Here is a 21,354-nt window from a genome sequence, read left to right on the forward strand (position 1 = left end):
CATTTTGAACACCAGTTACTATTTTTCTCACTTACGCCACGCCAGTTACTTGCGTACGATCCACCCCCTGATTTGAGCTTTTGTTTTGTCAGTATTGTAAACATTGTAACAAAAGAAGTAATTGCTTTATATGATTAATTTTTTCATTCAGCCACATGGTTCAAATCATGTCTGCACAACAGAATAAAAAGGTGTCTATATAATGTATTTAAACTATTTACTAAACAATATAAAGGAGAAATAGCTTTATAATACATATGGAAGGAATAATTATGGTAAAAAAGGAAACTTCTCAAAATGAGCAATATATCCTTATCCCATAATTTTTAGAATTGTCTGCAAAATTATGTAATAAAACATGTACATTTATAATGAACCAAAATTTGTATTTTTTTACAATTACCTGAAAACCGTTTCATTTTGACATCAAAGAAATAAACTTATTAATTCATCTGGGCACAATAAAAATGAAAAATATTTTCATATTGTTCTAAGTCTTTGTTGGTTCATTATTTATAAGCATTGCTATTGTTTAGTTTTGATAAAATGGGGCATGAAGATGGACTGTTGTGATACATATATCAATATATACTTATATGGTCTGTGATATATGTGATCTGAAAGTATATTTTACTGTAACATGTGACTGTACATAGCACTCAAGTAACAAAAACACAATGAAGAGATACAACTCATTCAAAATTTAAAAAATGTTTTATTTATCAATACATTACTAGTAATAAAGGGTTATTATGTTGCATCAAATAATTTGTTTACAATCTCATTGAAACTCATCAACAGGTCTTAACTTTCTTTTCCGCCCTGTCTCAATCTGAACAGTGTTCATTTTTTCAGTAAATTATTTGTCGGTACCAAATTCAATAAATGTCAGTAACACAGAATTTAAAAAAAGAAAGTTGCCTAGCCAGTATAAAACATGATTTTATTGTCTGAGGCATTAATGTCTTTGATGGTTATTTCTGGTCTTTCGGTATATGTGGAGATTTCATGCTTGTAAGGGGATGCCTGAACACCGACACTTCCAGAGCTTTCATCACCGACACTGGTGTCATCAGCATGTGACTTTGCATAGCTGAAATACATACATTTTATGTATATTTTATATATATTGTATCTTTTAACAATCTTGCTGTGGCATTGTAGATATGGTGCCTGCCTAGCCATTGGGAGGCCGCAGGTTTGATCCCTACTTAGGGAGCGTTCTCATGATCTTTCAAACATAAATGCCAATCAGATTATTTGCAAATTTGATAAAAGTAGTAAAATAGTTTCAAGCTATCCATGCTTTTTACAAAACGCAGTTTTATGTTGCTTTAATTTTGAGATTCATGTTGATGACAATATCAGTGATTTAAAAAGATGCATTAACTGGAAAGCTACTAACAGTGATCATGTTTTGCAATATTGTGACACTCTGTGTGAAAAATTATCTAAAGTTGATACAAATAGTGCTAGAGATGCAAATGAATTGTATTCGGTGTTGTGTAGCAGTATGCGTGATTGTGCCAATACATGTTTCCCCACGAAACGTAAAAGGCGTCATTTGAAACCGTTCTGGACAAATGAGCTCACGGAACTACATGCACTTATGAGCTCGTTACGTGCCGTGTGGTGCAGCGCTGGTAGGCCACGGGGCGCGCAGCACATGGAATATCGTGATTATAAAGCGGCTAAAGCACATTTCAGGAGGGCCATGCGGCGGTGCGGTGAACAATTTATGACAGAACTTGACCATAAACTCGAATATGACTCTGTACATGACAGTGTGAGTTTCTGGCGGACAGTAAACTTAAGAAAACGGGGATCCGGTGCCGACATAGGAGGTGGCATCAACTTCGATGGGAAGATGTATAGAAGCCGGGAGGAAATAACGGAGCAGTGGGCGAAATACTTTAAAGACCTGTACACCCCTTCAAGCTCCCCGGACTTTGATTCACACTGGGAGTATGTTGTTAGACAGGGAGTGGAGCAGGCATTGACTAACCTGTCACCGTCTCAAGATGTTTTTGTTTCACCTGAAATGGTTGAGTCTAGTATAAATCAGCTATCTAAAGGAAAGGCCTGTGGTCCCGATGAAATCTATCATGAGCACATGCTGTATGGCAAGAACATTATCGCTGAACCCCTATCACGCTTATATACAGTTATGCTGCGCAGCGGTAATGTACCTGACAAAATGAAGGAAGGTGAGATTATTACACTATTTAAAGGCGGGCGAAAGCGGCGAGACCAGCCTAATAATTACCGAGCAATTACACTATCATCAACGCTGCTAAAGCTTTATGAATCGATTTTATTAAGCCGGTGCAAGGACGGTATACTCGCTTCTATCAGAAAGTTACAAGGTGGATTTCAGGACGGGCTTGGGTGCATAATGACTAGCTTTAGTCTCCGCGAATGTCTATACTATGCAAAAGAGCTTGGATCAAGTGTATATCTATGTTTCCTGGACGCTCGTCAGGCCTTTGACAGGGTATGGCACGATGGACTATTTCATAAACTCTTATCAATTTCCGGTGTTTATGATCCTGATCCAGTCATTGATACTAACACCCTTCTCGCACTTCGTGAAATGTATCGAAACTCAACAAGCCGCGTTCGCCATCGAGGATTGATCTCGGAACCACTACCGATCGGGCAAGGAACCCGTCAGGGAGGCAAAAGTTCGCCGCTGCTGTACCTTATATACATAAATGGCCTGATAGAGAAACTTGAAGAGAGTGGTGATGGCCTGTGCATTTATGACATAAATATGGCTTCGCCTACTGTGGCCGATGATATGGTGCTAATATCATACTCTAAAAATGGACTGGAGAGGATGCTTAAGATTTGCTATGAATATGCAAACAGGTGGAGGTTTCTTTATAACGCATCGAAGTGCTCAGTACTAGTCTATAATAAGAAGACAGAAGAGACTTCAACCTTCTATCTAGGACATGATCGTCTGCCCGCTAGCGACAAGTATACCCATCTTGGTATTGAATGCAACTCTCTTCTGACCACTAATAATGCGATTCATGATGCATGCGTGCGACTGCGAGGAACATACATGAGCTTGTGCTCAAAAGGGGTAGCGCCTGAAAGACTGAGTCCACCAACTCTCTTAACGATATTCAACTCATCCGTTATCACAAAGGCCCTATATGGCTGTGAGCTATGGAACAACAACTCACAAAGTGATCTTGTTCAACTTTCTATTGCACATAACTTTTGCCTGAAACACATGCAAGGGTATGACAGAAGCATCTCAACAGATTATTGCCTGTCAACCCTTAATACCGTCCCGATAGTGAATGAACTGGAAATCAGAAAACTAACATTCTTCGGCCAAATATGCAGATTGAATCCTAAATACCTAGCGAAAGATATCTTCAATAATAGACTTATACGTCACATTGAACTAGAAGGCCAATGCATCGGGTATATCCCTGATGCATACAGGATACTACAAAAGTACGACTTAATGAACGTCTTACGATCATACGTCCAGGATGGAAATTTCCCCACAAAGCGAGAATGGAAAAAAATAGTTGAGCGAAAAGTCGTAATGAACATTACGAACGAAATACAGAGTCGCATCAAAGGCAACGATCAATGGGGAGTAACTGTGCATGTAATAGACTCCAATAATTACTCCCCTCTATGGAGAGTAGCAAAAGACAACCCAAGAATAATTAACGTGTGTAAAACTATATTGAATAGCATTGGTATGTTTGTGTCGAGACAGTATGTACGAGAATGCAGACATTGTTGCCTGAAAACCGTTAATCTCGTAATTCATAAGTTGTGTTATTGCCACCTGTTAGAGGATAAGCGAAAACATTTATGGACAACTCTAATTGAATGCATCGGTATAACGGAATTCTCGCGCTTCATCCACTTAAGTGGCTTAGAACAAAGTGCATCGTTGCTGAAAATGATATCTGAAACTGTTGACTCATATTTTGTGCATTTTAAACTGTGCAAGGCTGCTGTTTGCATCCTGAACTAGTGTTAGACGCTCTGAGCCAGGTTTTGTGTGTCTTTTGTGTTTTTTACACCAATCTATATTAGTGTATTTTAACACTATATAGCAGCCTTCCGTGGAAGGCAAAACCTATGACACATGTTAAGTATATTCGTCTATTATGTCTTTATTTTCGCTTTCGCTTTAAGATATATCCTCGGCGAATAAGTTACACTGAACAAAATATGATTTTAATTATTATTTCAATGTGATTATTCTCATTAGGAATTAACAATTATTTATCATCTACATAGTTAGTTATACTTATCTTTGTAAATAATCTAACTGAATGTATTGAGTTGTTTCATTTATGATCTCATGTGTGTGTATATACTTTATTGTACTTCCTTGCTTGTATTATATGTTATGCTCTCCGTGAATGGAGGAAAATAAAAGTCTATCTATCAAAAGTCTATCTAGCAAGAATAATACAAGTATAGCGCATTATGAAAGTACATGATGTGTTTACATTTGTAGCATGTTAAGAAAAAAAGTTACAGTGTCTGTATCGTGCATCAACACAATTAAAAGGTTTAACAAGTTTTGGAATTTTAAATTGGAATTTTTGTGACCTCGTTTGCAACTAATGACGTCTGCTCTTCGTTGAGTAAAATCTCGCACATTATGTAAGATGACACGCGTTGCTAAGCGATTAATTGTTTCGACACAAAGTTATCTCATAAAATACAATCTGATATCCAGATTACTTATGTATTAATGTATTTTTTGTTAATAAAGTATAGCAAAGAAATAAGTTCTTATGAGAGCGTTGCAAAATAATTCCAAATGAAAATATTGTTTTTCAGCACGCACACACTTATTACCTTAAATGTATAACTGCATATTGAGGTTTTTAAGTCAACTTACCAAAGTCTTATACGATAAATTCATATATTACATGTGTTACACTTTCATGTATTCATATTAACATATGTTGTTATCATTGTGTTATACAGGGAATAGTGTAATGTCGCGCGTGATTTCATTGAAATGTGTTCTCCTTTCGTAAGGGTGCAGATACAATGTGATTTTTTTTTTCACACATTGATGCTCAATTGTTAATATAAAGTACGCACGCACACTGTGTTGATTTTGTTAAAAGACGATCGATGTTTAACTTAATATTAAGATGGCAGGAGTTAAATGAAGTAAAATAGCAACAATATGATCGTTATAATGATTTCTCGGATCCCAGATATAATATTGAATACACGGGATTAGTATTGCAAATATCGAATCATGCAACTCAAATAAAGAAATGTAACATGAATAGAATGTCGACAAATTATGAGACATCTTTTGTTGCACTTTTACATGCAGAATGATGTTAAAAAATTTATTTCAGGATTATAAAGCATCTTATTGAGAAGTTGAAAAAATAGGAAATCATATTGAAGACTTTATAAAATGCAAACAAAAACCCATTAAAAATAGTATCAGTAAGATCATAAATGTTAAATTCCGAATCTGTGTAATGGTAGTGTACCTAAGGTATAGAACAATGTATATGTATATACTTATTCACAGTACCCGTCGTGCAATGTCGTGTAATGGTAAGGTATCTCAGGCTATGTATAGAACAATGTATATGTATATCCATCGTGCATACCGTATATGACTAGTTGTACTCAAGGGTTCAATACACATTTATATGACTGGTTGTACACAAGGATTGAATACAAATTTATATGAATAGTTGTACTCAGGGATAAAATACAAATGTATATGACTAGTTGTATTCAAGGATTCAATACAAATTTAAATAAATAGCTGCATTGATTTTGATTCTTCTATTTAGCCTTTTTGTAGAAATACAGAAATTAATCATTTAATAAAGTGTACTTGTTTAAAATAGCTTTATACCACAGACAGGCAATCGTAAGTTGATATGTTCACATCTACTTGTTAAATGATTATTTAGCCCTCATTTTGCACATGAACTTGTAAAACGCATGTTTAGTTCATTGTGCATATCACCTGGTTAAATGTCTCTCTAGTTATTTTTTCCCATTCACTGGTTGAAGCATGTTAAGTTCATTTTTGTACATAAACTGATTAAACGACATCTGAGTACCTATTTGCTCATTACATTGTTAAACGCCTGTTTAGTTCATCTTGCACATCAAGTTCAATTTCGAGAGTAAATAAATAAAAGCATTTTTACAAGCACTGACTTCTTTATGGACAATTCAGATAAAGCCACGGCGCTAACTATTTTAATCGCATATCTTTAACAAGTACATATTAATTTTAGAAACAGTGATTGAACCTGTATAATCCATCATGATAAAGTAAAGTAATCGCTGATTCAATTTGAAATAAGATATGTGCATAAAATAATCCAACTGACTCAAATGGACTCCATTTACTACTTAAGTTGAAAAGGTTGTTTTTTCCTGGGTAATAAGCTGCGAGCGAGCGATTTTGTTACCTAATTTTTATAAGAGTTATACAACTATATTGTATGTTTTTGTGCGATATCACATTTTTATTGTAAAAGAAAAAATAATCCCTTAACCCATTTATGCCTAGCGTCTAGAAAAAAGGCCTTGGCAAACAACGTCTGCGCTGTTTGCCTAAAGGAATTTCTGTAAGAAATATTCTAAAAATAGAAATAAATAAACGAGACATCCCTAATTTTGGAAAAATAAATTGATCCAAATAAGAATAATGGGAGAGTCCACTAGGCTTAAATGGGTTAATTTGTCGGGTATCGAGTTCTGCGATGTTTTTTCTGATATTTATTATCTATATATATATCCCAGACGAAATTTAAATTCCCACCATTTTATAACATCAATGACCCATCATCTTCGCGTATCATATGCTTATATTAAATATTATAGATAACATAATGCAAAACTGAGCAATAATTTATATTACTTTTACATAGCTAAAAAATCTCGTGTCACCTTTCATTAATTATTTAACACGATAAGAAAGAGTGTAGTAATTTCAAAGTCGCTCTTCTCAAATAATGTCTCGACTATGAATCGAGAAAGGTCTGGTTCCCCCTAAAATAATGCAGTAAATGTGATAAAAGATAAAATAACAAAATATACTGTCAAATGGTTCATCGCATTTATTAGCCTAGTAAAAGCATACGAGTGAAACATATTCCCATATTCAGCAATGAAAGTTCACATTTTTTTGTTAGTTTCCTTTCTATCGCAACGTGTTTTTGTTTTAAAGTACATTCACATCACTTGCTTAAATATGATACAGAAAAAATGAATGGCAATTGGTAACCTGCCATCAATGAGGATTTCATGAAACAATAAGATTTCTTAATTCGAGTCTCGCTATGAGGAAACGGAGTTAAATGAGTCGCGTTCTGAGAAAACGGGGAAAAATGTAATAAAAGCGGAAAGTGTCGTCCCTGATTAGCCTTTGCGGACTGCACAGGCTAACCTGTGACTGCACTTTAGGCACATGCACTTAGCCCCGAGCGCGGCTCATTAAACAAGAGGGCCATGATGGCCCTAAATCGCTCACCTGACTCATTAAGATCAGATGAAAACTATGACCTCTATTGTCTACACAATGTTTTTCTATGATTTGACCTAGTGACCTAGTTCCTGACTCTAGATGACCCAAATACAATCCCAATCCAGATTTCATCAAGATAAACATTCTGACCACAGTTCATAAATATTGGATGAAAACTGTGACCTCTATTGTCAACACAAGGTTTTTCTATTTATTTGACCTAGATTTTTACCCCAGATGACCCAAATACAATCCCACCCAGATTTCATCAAGAATTTTGACCAAATTTCATAAAGGTTGGATGAAAACTGTGATCTCTAATGTCTACACAAGGTTTTTCTATTATTTGACCTAGTGACCTAGTTTTTGACCCCAGATGACCCAAATAAAATCCCAACCCAGATTTCATCAAGATAAACATTCTGACCAAATTTCATAAAGATTGGATGAAAACTGTGACCTCTATTGTCTACAGAAGGTTGTTCTATTATTTGACCTACTGACCTTGTTTTTGACCCCAGATGACCCAAATACAATCCCAAACCGGATTTCATCAAGATAAACATTTTGACCAAATTTCATCAAGATTGGATGCAAACTGTGACCTCTACTGTCTACACAAACAAATTGTTGACGGACGGACGCACGGACACACGCAGGCACGCACAACGGACGCCGGACATCACACGATCACATAAGCTCACCGTGTCACTTCATGACAGGTGACCTAAAAATATGTGTCGGAGATAAACATGAACAGGTGTGGTTAAAATCCCATAGAAACAAGGGCTGTTTGTAAAACATGCATGCCCCCCATTGTGTGAATACGTTTTTTTGTCACTGTGAATGGTGGTGGTGGTGGTGGTGGTGGTGGTAGGTAGTAGTAGTAGTAGATAGTAGTAGAAGTAGTAGTAGTAGTAGTAGTAGAATAGTAGTAGTAGTAGTAGTAGTGAGTAGTAGTAAAGTAGTGTAGTTATAGTAGTAGGTCGTAGTAGTAGTAGTAGTAGTAGTTAGTAGTAGAGGAAGTATAGTATTAGAAAGTGTAGAAGTAGTAGTAGTAGTAGTATAGTAGTAGTGATAGATAGTAGTAGTAGTAGTAGTAGTAGTAGTTTAGTAGTAGTAGTGGTTAGTAGTTAGTGTGTAGTAGTAGTAGGGTAAAAAGGTTAGTAGTAAGTAGTGGCAGTAGTAGTAGAGAAGTAGTAATAGTAGACGTGGGTGGTGGTGGGGTTGGTGGTGGTTGGTGGTGGTGGTGGTGGTGGTGGTGGTGGTGGTGGTCGTGGTGTGGTGGTGGTGGTGGTGGTGGTGGTGGTGGTGGTGGTGGGTGGTGGTGTGTGGTGGTGGTGGTGGTGGTGTTGGTGGTGTTTGTACTAGTTAAGTAGTATAATAGTAGTAGTAGTAGAAGTAGTAGTAGTTAGTAGTAGACGTAGTAGTAGTAAGTAGTAGTAGTAGTAGTAGTAGTAGTAGTAGTAGTAGTAGTAGTAGTAGTAGTAGTAGTAGTAGTAGTCATAGTAGTAGTAGTAGTAGTAGTAGTAGAAGAAGTAGTAGTAGTAGTAGTAGTAGTAGTAGAAGTAGTAGTAGTAGTAGTAGTAGTAGTAGTTGTAGCAGTAGTAGTAGTAGTAGTAGTAGTAGTAGTAGTAGTAGTAGTAGAAGTAGTAGTAGTAGTAGTAGTAGAAGTAGCAGTAGCAGAAGCAGTAGCAGCATTACAAGACCAATACTTAAGAATGATCAAATGGGGAAAGGTAACCTAGCACTGGCAGTAAATATGGGGCTCATTTACAGGTCAGATTTGGAATCTCTGCTGTAAAATGAGATTTTGAATGAATTAAAGGAAGGCAAATCTGTAATAAAAAGAACATGCATAAACCGTAGTTGTTTCCCTTGTTTGAACCATGCTAAATCCTAACAAGTTTGGAAAGAATTGGATGAAAAATTTGGACTTTATTGCATAAACACCATTTTCTCAATTCAAGGGGAGGTAATTCTGTACTTCATGGACCAATAATACTCATTTTTTGTAGGGTTCGTGTCCTCATTGATATAAAGACACTGTGCAAATTTGGAAAGGATCGGACAAAAAATGTGGAAGATTTTTGAAAGTTTTCACAAAATAGGCAAAAACGAATAAACATGCAAAGTTCAACGAGCTCCTGCGGCCATGTTTTTTGACGAATCAAATTTCTTTGAACAACTTTTTCAGGGGAGCCCTCAAAGGTCATCCCTGTGAAATTTTTTGAAAATCTGATGAGCGGTTTCTGACAAGAAGATTTTTTAAGGTTTTTACCATATATGGTCATGGCGGCCATCTTGGTTATGTGATCAAATTTTTTTAAACAATTCTTTTGTCCCATGACCTAGGGATGCTCCACATGAAATTTAGTTGAAATTGGCTCAATGGTTTCGTAGAAGAAGATGTTTACAAATTGTTTACAGACAGACAGACGGACGGACGGACGGACGCCGGACGCTGAGTGATCACAATAGCTCACCCCGAGCTATCGCTCAGGTGAGCTAAAAAAATGTGTAATCATTTTCTCAATTTCAAGATCACGAGGCGTGATAATTCTTCAGTTTATTAACAAATAATTAACAAATTATTCGCCCCACGACTAGACATATATTGCCATTGGTTGTCGTTATTTGCATTTATGATATGATTGAAATGACCCAATTTGTTATCGTGTTACATGAAGGAGATGCATGATTTGAAATTATACGAAGGCTTTATCTGTCGTACCTCTGACACTGAAGCGTAAGCCCGGGTGCATTTTGTAGTTGATGACGTCCTTGGTAAAAAAGCACAGTAATTTGTCACACATAACATGCATACTTCATTATGTGTACACAGTGGTGTTCGAGATGAGTTTCAAACCAAAGATGCAATAGGATTTTTGTGGAATATCGTTTAAATTGTGACGCAGTCTAATGTGTTAACCGAAAGAAAGACATTTTCTGCAGATATTAGAATTCAAACTCCACGTACTTTTTGAGAAAAAAAATCTCATATGACATTATGCGAAACTAGAGCAAGAGATGCGATGATTACAAATGCATCAATGTTTCTGTGCAAAATATTAACACAATTATTCGAGTTCAAGAGCAGAGGAGAACTTCATTGGTCTACTATTCAAATGTGAGATTCAACCACAGTATCATAATTGTTACTGTCTGATATAAGGAAACAACAACTAAATTAAACCTGTCAATTTACACACACTAAGTATTGAAAGCTATACCTGAGTATACTTAAATACTTTGTGTGTGTAAATTGACAGTTTTAAACTTATTGGATTATCATGGAAACCACACAATCAAACTTTCATCGAAAACTAAATTAAACTTCATCTAGTCTTGCATTTAAAATTATATAGAAACAATTCATTCAAATTTTTAAACATTCTTTACACATGACCGACCACGGAGACGTTAATAGATGCCGTAACTTTGGGACTAGCAATGCGTGCATATACTTTTTCTTTGAAATCATGTAAACTAATAAAGTTCTCGAATATTTAAAGGGGCCTTTTCACAGATTTTGGCATTTTTTAACTTATTCATTAAATGCTTTATATTGATAAATGTAAACATTGGATCGTAAAAGCTCCAGTAAAAAATCAAGAATAAAATTAAAAAAAGGAAAAGAACATTGCCCGGAGCAGGTTTCGAACCAGTGACCCCTGGAGTCCTGCCAGAGTCCTGAAGTAAAAACGCTTTAGCCTACTGAGCTATTCCGCCGAGTACACATACTTGACGTATTTTATACCTCATATAAGCAATCTTCGTAGTTTCACAAAATTTAACGACAAAAACAGAACTCTCCAAATTATTCAATCGTTTCGCGTTGCAACGCTTTATAATTTTTAGGTTTTAAAATCGTCAAAAGATGCATATAATGGCTATATTAGACCATGGTAAATGTTCAGTATTACTATTTCCTCACAAATATCTTAACTAAAACGAAAATGTGCGAATCTGAAACAACTTTTTTCAATTTTGTCAATTTACCAAAGCGTGAAAAGATCCCTTTAAGTTCGCTTCGACGGAATCATTCAGAAATATATATATGACCTTGTCTATACACTCGAGCATATCCATATAAACATATTATTTCAAAAGGTCGTAATTCCACCAAAACAAGACATGTCTAAAGCTAATTATCCCCACGCTCCGAATTAGAGAGGAGGGATAATGTGGTTATCTCCGCCGTCTGTACGTCCGTCCGTCCTGGCCACTATATCCTCATACACTATAAGCACTAGAACCTTGAAACTCAAACACATGGTAGCTATGAGCATATGTGCGACAGTGCACTTTTTATTTAGAATTTTGATCTGACCCCTGGGTCAAAAGCTGCGGCGTGGGGATACGCGTCGGCCGCGACCGCGCCATTTCTTGTTCGAAACTGGTCCGTTGTATATTTAAACCAGCTTATCAAGGCATATTCGCTATTTCATCTGAAAACAAAAACAGCAACATGTATATTTTTAATTTTATGAAAAGGTAACTATACTAATTTCTTTACTTTTATAAATGCAAGTTATAACTTGATTTATATGTCCTTGTCAATGACGGTTGTTCTGAGTCATAATACAAGTATCAATTTAATCTTTGCACATTATTTCATTAATACAACTGTAAGAAAAAATTGATTTAAAAATTAAATTCAATGAAGTATAAAACGTATAGAAAATATTGACATTCAGATGCTTTTGAAGAATATTTAAATAAAAAAATGTAGCAAAACAGAATGAATAAGCTACAAATTATGTCTATAACGTTATAGGCTTTCTTACATTTGTATAGTAAAGGCAGTGGCAGTACTAACCTTTTTGCTTTGTATGTCTTTGACATATAGATAACATCAGATGTGTTGCTATGTGTTGTTTTTATTGTATTATTTCCCATAGTGTATATGTATTCGTTTTGCAAAGGACATTTGTTGAGCACATTAAAAAAAAGAAGAAATATAGACAAATGATTTAGGTATGCAACACAAGGTTACACAAACGAGCATACGAGTTTTCAAGCGGTTTTAATTTATTGCATAACGATAAACATTATTCAACGTACAACATTCAACAAAACTTTTAGCTGTGTCTGCATGAGGAACGCCACATTTACAAGAACTATTGAGAAAAGAGGACGAAATCAAAGATTGAACAAAAACTGCTTATCTAGTAGATACAAAAACTATGTCGGGGAGATACTTGTGAGCACTTACAAATAAAGGGACAAGTCGACGATTTAATTTGCTACAAAATATAACTAACAAGCAGTAAATATTTTTAAACAGCGTTTGTGAAGTTTCCAAAACAATATTTGAAATAAATTTTAAATGCATTTTATCTTAGACTACACTAAATAATGGCTTCTGTTTTTATAAAATATATTTTCGAAAACTAGAGTAATAAAACTGTGCCTTTGATGTGCAGATGTAGTTTAAGAAAAAAGATGTTGATGACTATCTAATTGACACATTATCTTGTATGAGCTTGTATTTACATTCAAATGCTTTGTAATAATAATAATAGCCGAAATGTGAGTATTGGGTACCATAAAACCAATTTAAACAATTAAGACTACGCTTTATATTTACCGCTTGAATGCTTGTTTACATTGACCATTTGAATGATAGACCATGGGTTGATGCGTTCTGTTTGAGTTTAATGTTCTTATGTCCTCTGTCTTATTGTTTGGCAAACGGTCACTAGATATAAATAAAGGCCGCTCGATGAATATGATAATTTTGTGTTGGAACAAGATCACTTGCTATAAATAAAATACCTCGCAATTATTATATTTCTGTTGGACAATTCTCACTTGCTTGAAGTAAAGGACCATGAAGTACTGATTTTGCGTTGGATGATTCGCCACTTGTCATAAATAAATGACATGTAAGTGATGATGGTATTCATCTGCTCATGCTGTGTTTTACCTTAATGATATTTTCCATAATGTTATAATTCTATGAAATACTCCTAAAGAGTTCCTTTAATAAAATGACTGTGTAAACAAAATAATAACAATAAGTTTATATTACGTATACCGATGCATTAAGATTATATCCATATTAACTATATATATATATATCTATATATATCTAACTAGATACTATTGAATGTGTTAAATCAGCGTGTTCGTTTAACATTCTATAAAATGCGGATTACGTGTAAAAGAGTTAATTACATTATGATGTTTTCAAAAGAAATACACGCTTTTTTATTAAACCTCTGTTAGTTAATTATGTTATTTCATATAAATATTATATTATGTAACTTAATTAGATCTGTTTAGCATTTTTTAAATATCCACTTGTTCAAAAAAGAGAAGGATTCCAATATACTTTGACTCATCCATACCTAGGATCAACGAAATGTCAGTGATCGCTCAAGGAAATTAAGCTTTCTTTTTACTATTTCTTGTACAATATTTATGGCAAGTAAAAACGTGCCTTTTTAACATATTATAACGCGGATAGCATAACACAACCTTAATGCGACCAATGCAAACAATATTTCGGGGGGGGGGAGCAATTGAGCATAAGAGCATGCAAGTGCATCTGATAAGAACAACTTGGACAAAAGGCAGACTTATTTAGTTTTTTGATAATATTGACAATAACATACTCTACATGCAACTTAGTGCATACAATCACATTCGTGTAAGTTGCAATGTCTGTACTTGTATCAGACTTGTATTATGTCTTTAAGCTTAAAACTAGTCAGTTATGATAAAAGTATTTCCTTGTGAGACATAAGACATATATTAAAGTTAAAATTTGAATAACGCTATTGATCTTTTCATACTCAAAAGGATGTTATAATTGGCAAACAAGTGAATGAAAATCAAGCATCAAAGAGGACCATACTGTCTACAAATGCTCTTGATATTGAACGGGTTTATAAAAAGACTGAATCTATATATCGTCTGTTGATAATCATAAATTATAATCGATAGCATTATGAAGCGTTTGTATTGTTTTTAACCATTTATTTTGGAAAATATTTGTATTTCTAACGTAGATTTTAAATTCCGCTGTACAATTTAAATGCATGCATGGCCCATTGGTAGTGCGTTTGATTTTAATCACATAGTTCCTTGCTTCGAATCCTGGGTTAGGTATAGAAGTATTTTTAATATTTTTATTCAATAGTTATATTAATGTTATGTGTTTCTTTTTTTTCCAAAAATACGAATGTCTGTGAACAAGTCAAAGTAATATAAGTAACACATTTTACAAATAACGTACCTTTCGTACAACAAGGATTTATAGTTTCCATAATTGCAAAAAGTCACTACTTACTCATATGTGTCCAGTAATCTCGTCCCGCTCCCAAGAAACGTGATCTTTTCGAGAATTGTCATTTCCGGATGTCCAAAACATACACATGTCATAAGAATCGCAAACATCCAGATAACACTAAATTTCGGCTCCCCGGACGATGTCATGTCTACGCGCCTTTAAAATCTATATCCATTTGTATTTCGGCGCACATTGGCATGTGATAGAATTGAACCAACGACTGTGCTTTTTATGTAACTCTAATTCTCATATTGGCGATGAATTTCATTATTTACTCATTATTTTCTCGAAAGTAATTCCCTCATTAATCTAAGAAAACGTTTCATTGATAAAAAAATATTACACGAAATCAAATATAATAAAATTTAAATCGCTAATGTCCATCGATTCTCACAACCACAGTACATACACACGGTGTAGATGCATATCGATGGCCTCTCTGTCAAAATGCTGCCTCTCTGTTCATTCTCGGCTGCCTCTCTGTTATATACACGAAAATGGATGATCGACATTCACAAAACAGGTAAGAAAATAAAAGAATTAAAACCCGTAAACACATTTGTGCATAAAAAGAGGAGGTCCATGAGTTGTAGCATATATCCAGCTAAATGTAAACTGTATTCCGCAAGTCCAAACATTTATCACAAACTCTATCGAAGATGGAATGATGACGAGGTTGGTAAAACAATTGTGCATACATTCCACTTTGATGACTTTTTAACATAGCTTTTCCCTAATATGTAAAATATCTAGTGTTATTGATATCATCTTTATGATCAGATCTTTACGTTCAATGTACGCTATATAGTAATTTTCATCAATTTTACTTAAAAAATTCCTTCTTTCGCTTTCGTTATGGCATGGGAAGCCTCTCGATCGGCTCACTTTTCTGGCACGGGTAGCCCATCTAGTCGTCGATTTACACTGGCATGGGAACACTCTCCATTACATTTTAGGACGTATAACCGTTCCTCGCAACAATGGGAATGGTGGTATTTTAAGTATCGCAATGATAAAATGATTATCTTTATCATGAAATAAATTTATTTGAACTGTCATAAAATTCAAGTTCAATATTTTGACACCATAATTGTCAGTTTCACAATAGTTATAAGAAATATGCTATGTATAGTCAAGATTATCTGCAGTATTTTGTTTTTCTAAATTCCAGCGCGATATGCGACACTCAAATGTTGATTGTCGCATGTCGACTTTAAACGTCGAGTGTCATATCATGCGTCGCCTAAATGTCGTGCGTCGACCTCTAAGGTCGACACGCGACAATCTTCTTGGCACTATCCGGATTCCGTATTTAACACGTGTTAAAATTATTGATAGTAAAACTTTTAAATGTCAGAATAGTGTATGTTAATATCACTTTCAAAGTTATTATTTGGACTTACGCTATCGGCTACATATTTGTGGTATCTTTATGTACATGTATAAATCCGTCAGTAATGAAAATCGCGTTGATAAATTGCTGAAATAATGAACGTACATTAGTGCCACGTGTTTACAGTACATAAAGCAAAAACCAAAGATTCGTTAGAATGCCACGAGTTCATGGATTTTCTCGTGCAAGTCAAGTAACTTTTCGCCGGCTAGCCTCAGATTTTCAAAAGGGCCCATTTTAAAACGTCCTTGTAAAACGGCTTTTTACAATTGGATGAACCAGTCAATAAGTATCACTCCGTCCCTGCCCATTGACTCTGTCTAATTGCTTCCTGGTTCACTGAGCCCTGGTATCAAAGTTTATTCATTTGATATCAATGTTATCTTTCAATGTTCGCCAATAGCCAAAAGCACAAAATTGTCTTCATAAATATTCAAAAATGAAATATTTACAGCTAAAAAGGGCAAAATACAAGATTCAATTTTGTGAAAGTCTAGCCTATAATAAGTCATATCCACTCGAGAAGAGAACTTTGATATATCAAGCGGTTTAGTTTGATCTAATTTGCAATACTTGTTCAAATATTGACGTTTTTTACCAAGAAATGTAATGGAGAGTGTTCCCATGCCAGTGTCAATCGACGACTAGATAGGCTACGCGTGCCAGAAAAGTGAGCAGATCGAGAGGCTTCCCGTGCCACAACGAAAGCGAAAGTAGGCATTTTTTTAAGTAAAATTGATGAAAATTACTATATAGCGTACATTGAACGTAAAGATTTGATCATAAAGATGATATCAATGACACTAGATAGTTGACATATTAGGGAAAAGCTATGATAAAAAGTCATTAAAGTGGCATGTATGCACGATTGTTCCACCAACCTCGTCATCATTCCATCTTCGATAGAGGTTGTGATATGTGTTTGGACCTGCGGAATACTGTGAACATTTAGCTGGATATATGCTTCAACTCATGGATCTCCTCTTTTTATGCACAAATGTGTTAACGGGTTTAAATTTTATATGTTCTTGGCTGTTTTGTGAATGTCGATCATCCATTTTCTTGTATATAACAGAGAGGCATCCGAGAATGAACAGAGAGGCAGCATTTTGACAGAGAGGCCACCGAAATGCATCTACACCGTGTACGTGTTTGCTTCTCTCTACATTAAATTATTGTATGTTCCCCATCAGCTCTCAATGTTAATATATTGTTCGTATATGTTGTATAATAATCCCTCCCTTTAAATGTAAAAAACTGCCGTATAGTATGTAGCCCCTTCTACTATGTACCTTTTGATGCACTTTGTATAATTGTTGTATAGTATGTAGCCCATTCAACTATGTACCTATTGATGCACTTTGCATAATTGTTGTATAGTATGCAGCCCCTTCAACTATGTACCTATTGATGAACTTTGTATAATTGTTGTATAGTATGTAGCCCCTTCAACCATGTACCTATTGATGCACTTTGTATAATTGGTGTATAGTATGTAGCCTCTTCAACTATGTACCTATTGATGCACTTTGTATAATTGTTGTATAGTATGTAGCCCCTTCAACTATGTACCTATTGATGCACTTTGTATAATTGTTGTATAGTATGTAGCCCCTTCAACTATGTACCTATTGATGCACTTTGCATAATTGTTGTAAAGTATGTAGCCCCTTCAACTATGTACCTATTGATGCACTTTGTATAATTGTTGTATAGTATGTAGCCCCTTCAACTATGTACATATTGATGCACTTTGTATAATTGTTGTATAGTATGTAGCCTCTTCAACTATGTACCTATTGATGAACTTTGTATAATTGTTGTATAGTATGTTGCCCCTTCAACTATGTACCTATTGATGAACTTTGTATAATTGCTGTATAGTATGTAGCCCCTTCAACTATGTACCTATTGATGAACTTTGTATAATTGCTGTATAGTATGTAGCCCCTTCAACTATGTACCTATTGATGAACTTTGTATAATTGTTTTATAGTATGTAGCCCCTTCAACTATGTACCTATTGATGCACTTTGTATAATTGTTTTATAGTATGTAGCCCCTTCAAATATGTACCTATTGATGCACTTTGTATAATTGTTGTATAGTATGTAGCCCCTTCAACTATGTACCTATTGATGAACTTTGTATAATTGTTTTATAGTATGTAGCCCCTTCAAATATGTACCTATTGATGCACTTTGTATAATTGTTTTATAGTATGTAGCCCCTTCGACTATGTACCTATTGATGAACTTTGTATAATTGTTTTATAGTATGTAGCCCCTTCAAATATGTACCTATTGATGCACTTTATATCATTGCTGTATAGTATGTAGCCCCTTCAACTATGTACCTATTGATGCACTTTGTATAATTGTTGTTTAGTATGTAGCCCCTTCAACTATGTACATATTGATGCACTTTGTATAATTGCTGTATAGTATGTAGCCCCTTCAACTATGTACCTATTGATGCACTTTGTATAATTGTTGTATAGTATGTAGCCCCTTCAACTATGTACCTATTTATGCACTTTGTATAATTGTTGTATAGTATGTAGCCCCTTCAACTATGTACCTATTGATGCACTTTGTATAATTGTTGTATAGTATGTAGCACCTTCAACCATGTACCTATTGATGCACTTTGAATAATTGTTGTATAGTATGTAGCCCCTTCAACTATGTACCTATTGATGCACTTTGTATAATTGTTGTATAGTATGTAGCACCTTCAACCATGTACCTATTGATGCACTTTGAATAATTGTTGTATAGTATGTAGCCCCTTCAACTATGTACCTATTGATGCACTTTGTATAATTGTTGTATAGTATGTAGCACCTTCAACCATGTACCTATTGATGCACTTTGAATAATTGTTGTATAGTATGTAGCCCCTTCAACTATGTACCTATTTATGCACTTTGTATTATTGTTGTATAGTATGTAGCCCTTTCAACTATGTACCTATTGATGCACTTTGTATAATTGTTGTATAGTATGTAGCACCTTCAACCATGTACCTATTGATGCACTTTGAATAATTGTTGTATAGTATGTAGCCCCTTCAACTATGTACCTATTGATGCACTTTGTATAATTGTTGTATAGTATGTAGCACCTTCAACCATGTACCTATTGATGCACTTTGAATAATTGTTGTATAGTATGTAGCCCCTTCAACTATGTACCTATTGATGCACTTTGAATAATTGTTGTATAGTATGTAGCCCCTTCAACTATGTACCTATTGATGCACTTTGAATAATTGTTGTATAGTATGTAGCCCCTTCAACTATGTACCTATTGATGCACTTTGTATAATTGTTGTATAGTATGTAGCCCCTTCAACTATGTACCTATTGATGCACTTTATATCATTGCTGTATAGTATGTAGCCCCTTCAACTATGTACCTATTGATGCACTTTGTATAATTGTTGTATAGTATGTAGCCCCTTCAACTATGTACCTATTGATGCACTTTATATCATTGCTGTATAGTATGTAGCCCCTTCAACTATGTACCTATTGATGCACTTTGTATAATTGTTGTATAGTATGTAGCCCCTTCAACTATGTACCTATTGATGCACTTTATATCATTGCTGTATAGTATGTAGCCCCTTCAACTATGTACCTATTGATGCACTTTGTATAATTGTTTTATGGTATATAGCCCCTTCAACTATGTACCTATTGATGCACTTTGTATAATTGTTGTATAGTATATAGCCCCTTCAACTATGTACCTATTGATGCACTTTGTATTATTGTTGTATAGTATGTAGCCCCTTCAACTATGTACCTATTGATGCACTTTGTATAATTGTTGTATAGTATGTAGCCCCTTCAACTATGTACCTATTGATGCACTTTGTATAATTGTTTTATGGTATATAGCCCCTTCAACTATGTACCTATTGATGCACTTTGTATAATTGTTGTATAGTATGTAGCCCCTTCAACTATGTACCTATTGATGCACTTTGTATTATTGTTGTATAGTATGTAGCCCCTTCAACTATGTACCTATTGATGCACTTTGTATAATTGTTGTATAGTATGTAGCCCCTTCAACTATGTACCTATTGATGCACTTTGTATAATTGTTTTATGGTATATAGCCCCTTCAACTATGTACCTATTGATGAACTTTGTATAATTGTTGTATAGTATGTAGCCCCTTCAACTATGTACCTATTGATGCACTTTGTATTATTGTTGCTCATATTGTAATGTTATGCATGAACTGAGCTTTAAATTAATAAACTTGGAAACTTGGAAACTTGGAAACATCTAACGTTTGGCTCCATTACATCATGGTTTGAAACGAAACAACAGGTGAGTGGTATAACAATTTATTCCGTTAGTAAATTCCATCGTTTTTGGAAGTTTACATGTTGTTAACTGTCTCATATTTATTTTTTCAACTCTCTTAAATACTCCCCCTGTTTAGATTTAGTGCTTGTTTCAATGCGACAAGCGATACAAATAAAGTGTTTCTGCAGTTTAATTTGTTTATTATGAACTTGCATTGAATTGTAAGATTGGAGTCCATACGATTGTGCAGATAAATTACTATCGGGAACCTTCCTGACACGGATGTCAATCAATCACCGAAATTGATAAAACCTATGCAAAAGCTTACAAACATAATGTGTAAGAATGAATAAAGTACATAACAAAACGTAAATAAAGTAAGCTGTTGAAAGAATTCCATTCATATGATTATGTGACAAATCAAGAGGGCCATGATGGCCCTCAATCGCTCACCTGACTCATTAAGATCAGATGAAAACTATGACCTCTATTGTCTACACAATGTTTTTCTATGATTTGACCTAGTGACCTAGTTCCTGACTCTAGATGACCCAAATACAATCCCAATCCAGATTTCATCAAGATAAACATTCTGACCACAGTTCATAAATATTGGATGAAAACTGTGACCTCTATTGTCAACACAAGGTTTTTCTATTTATTTGACCTAGATTTTTACCCCAGATGACCCAAATACAATCCCACCCAGATTTCATCAAGAATTCTGACCAAATTTCATAAACGTTGGATGAAAACTGTGATCTCTAATGTCTACACAAGGTTTTTCTATTATTTGACCTAGTGACCTAGTTTTTGTC

At 34.7% G+C, this 21,354-nt stretch overlaps 1 long non-coding RNA gene across 2 annotated transcripts; it reads right to left on the minus strand.

The window, feature by feature from the left end:
- Positions 1-695: 695 nt before the first annotated feature.
- LOC127858834 (uncharacterized) lies at positions 696-15,663 on the minus strand. Of its 2 annotated transcripts, none has more exons than XR_008039079.1 (2): positions 14,817-15,663; positions 696-1,093 (listed from the first exon to the last, which is right to left on the minus strand). It is a non-coding gene; the product is annotated as an uncharacterized LOC127858834 (long non-coding RNA). The 2 variants fall into 2 exon arrangements; XR_008039078.1 differs by lacking the exon at positions 696-1,093 and adding an exon at positions 11,800-11,967.
- Positions 15,664-21,354: the final 5,691 nt, after the last annotated feature.

Source organism: Dreissena polymorpha, chromosome 1, assembly GCF_020536995.1.
Source record: "Dreissena polymorpha isolate Duluth1 chromosome 1, UMN_Dpol_1.0, whole genome shotgun sequence".
Lineage (NCBI taxonomy): Eukaryota > Metazoa > Mollusca > Bivalvia > Myida > Dreissenidae > Dreissena > Dreissena polymorpha.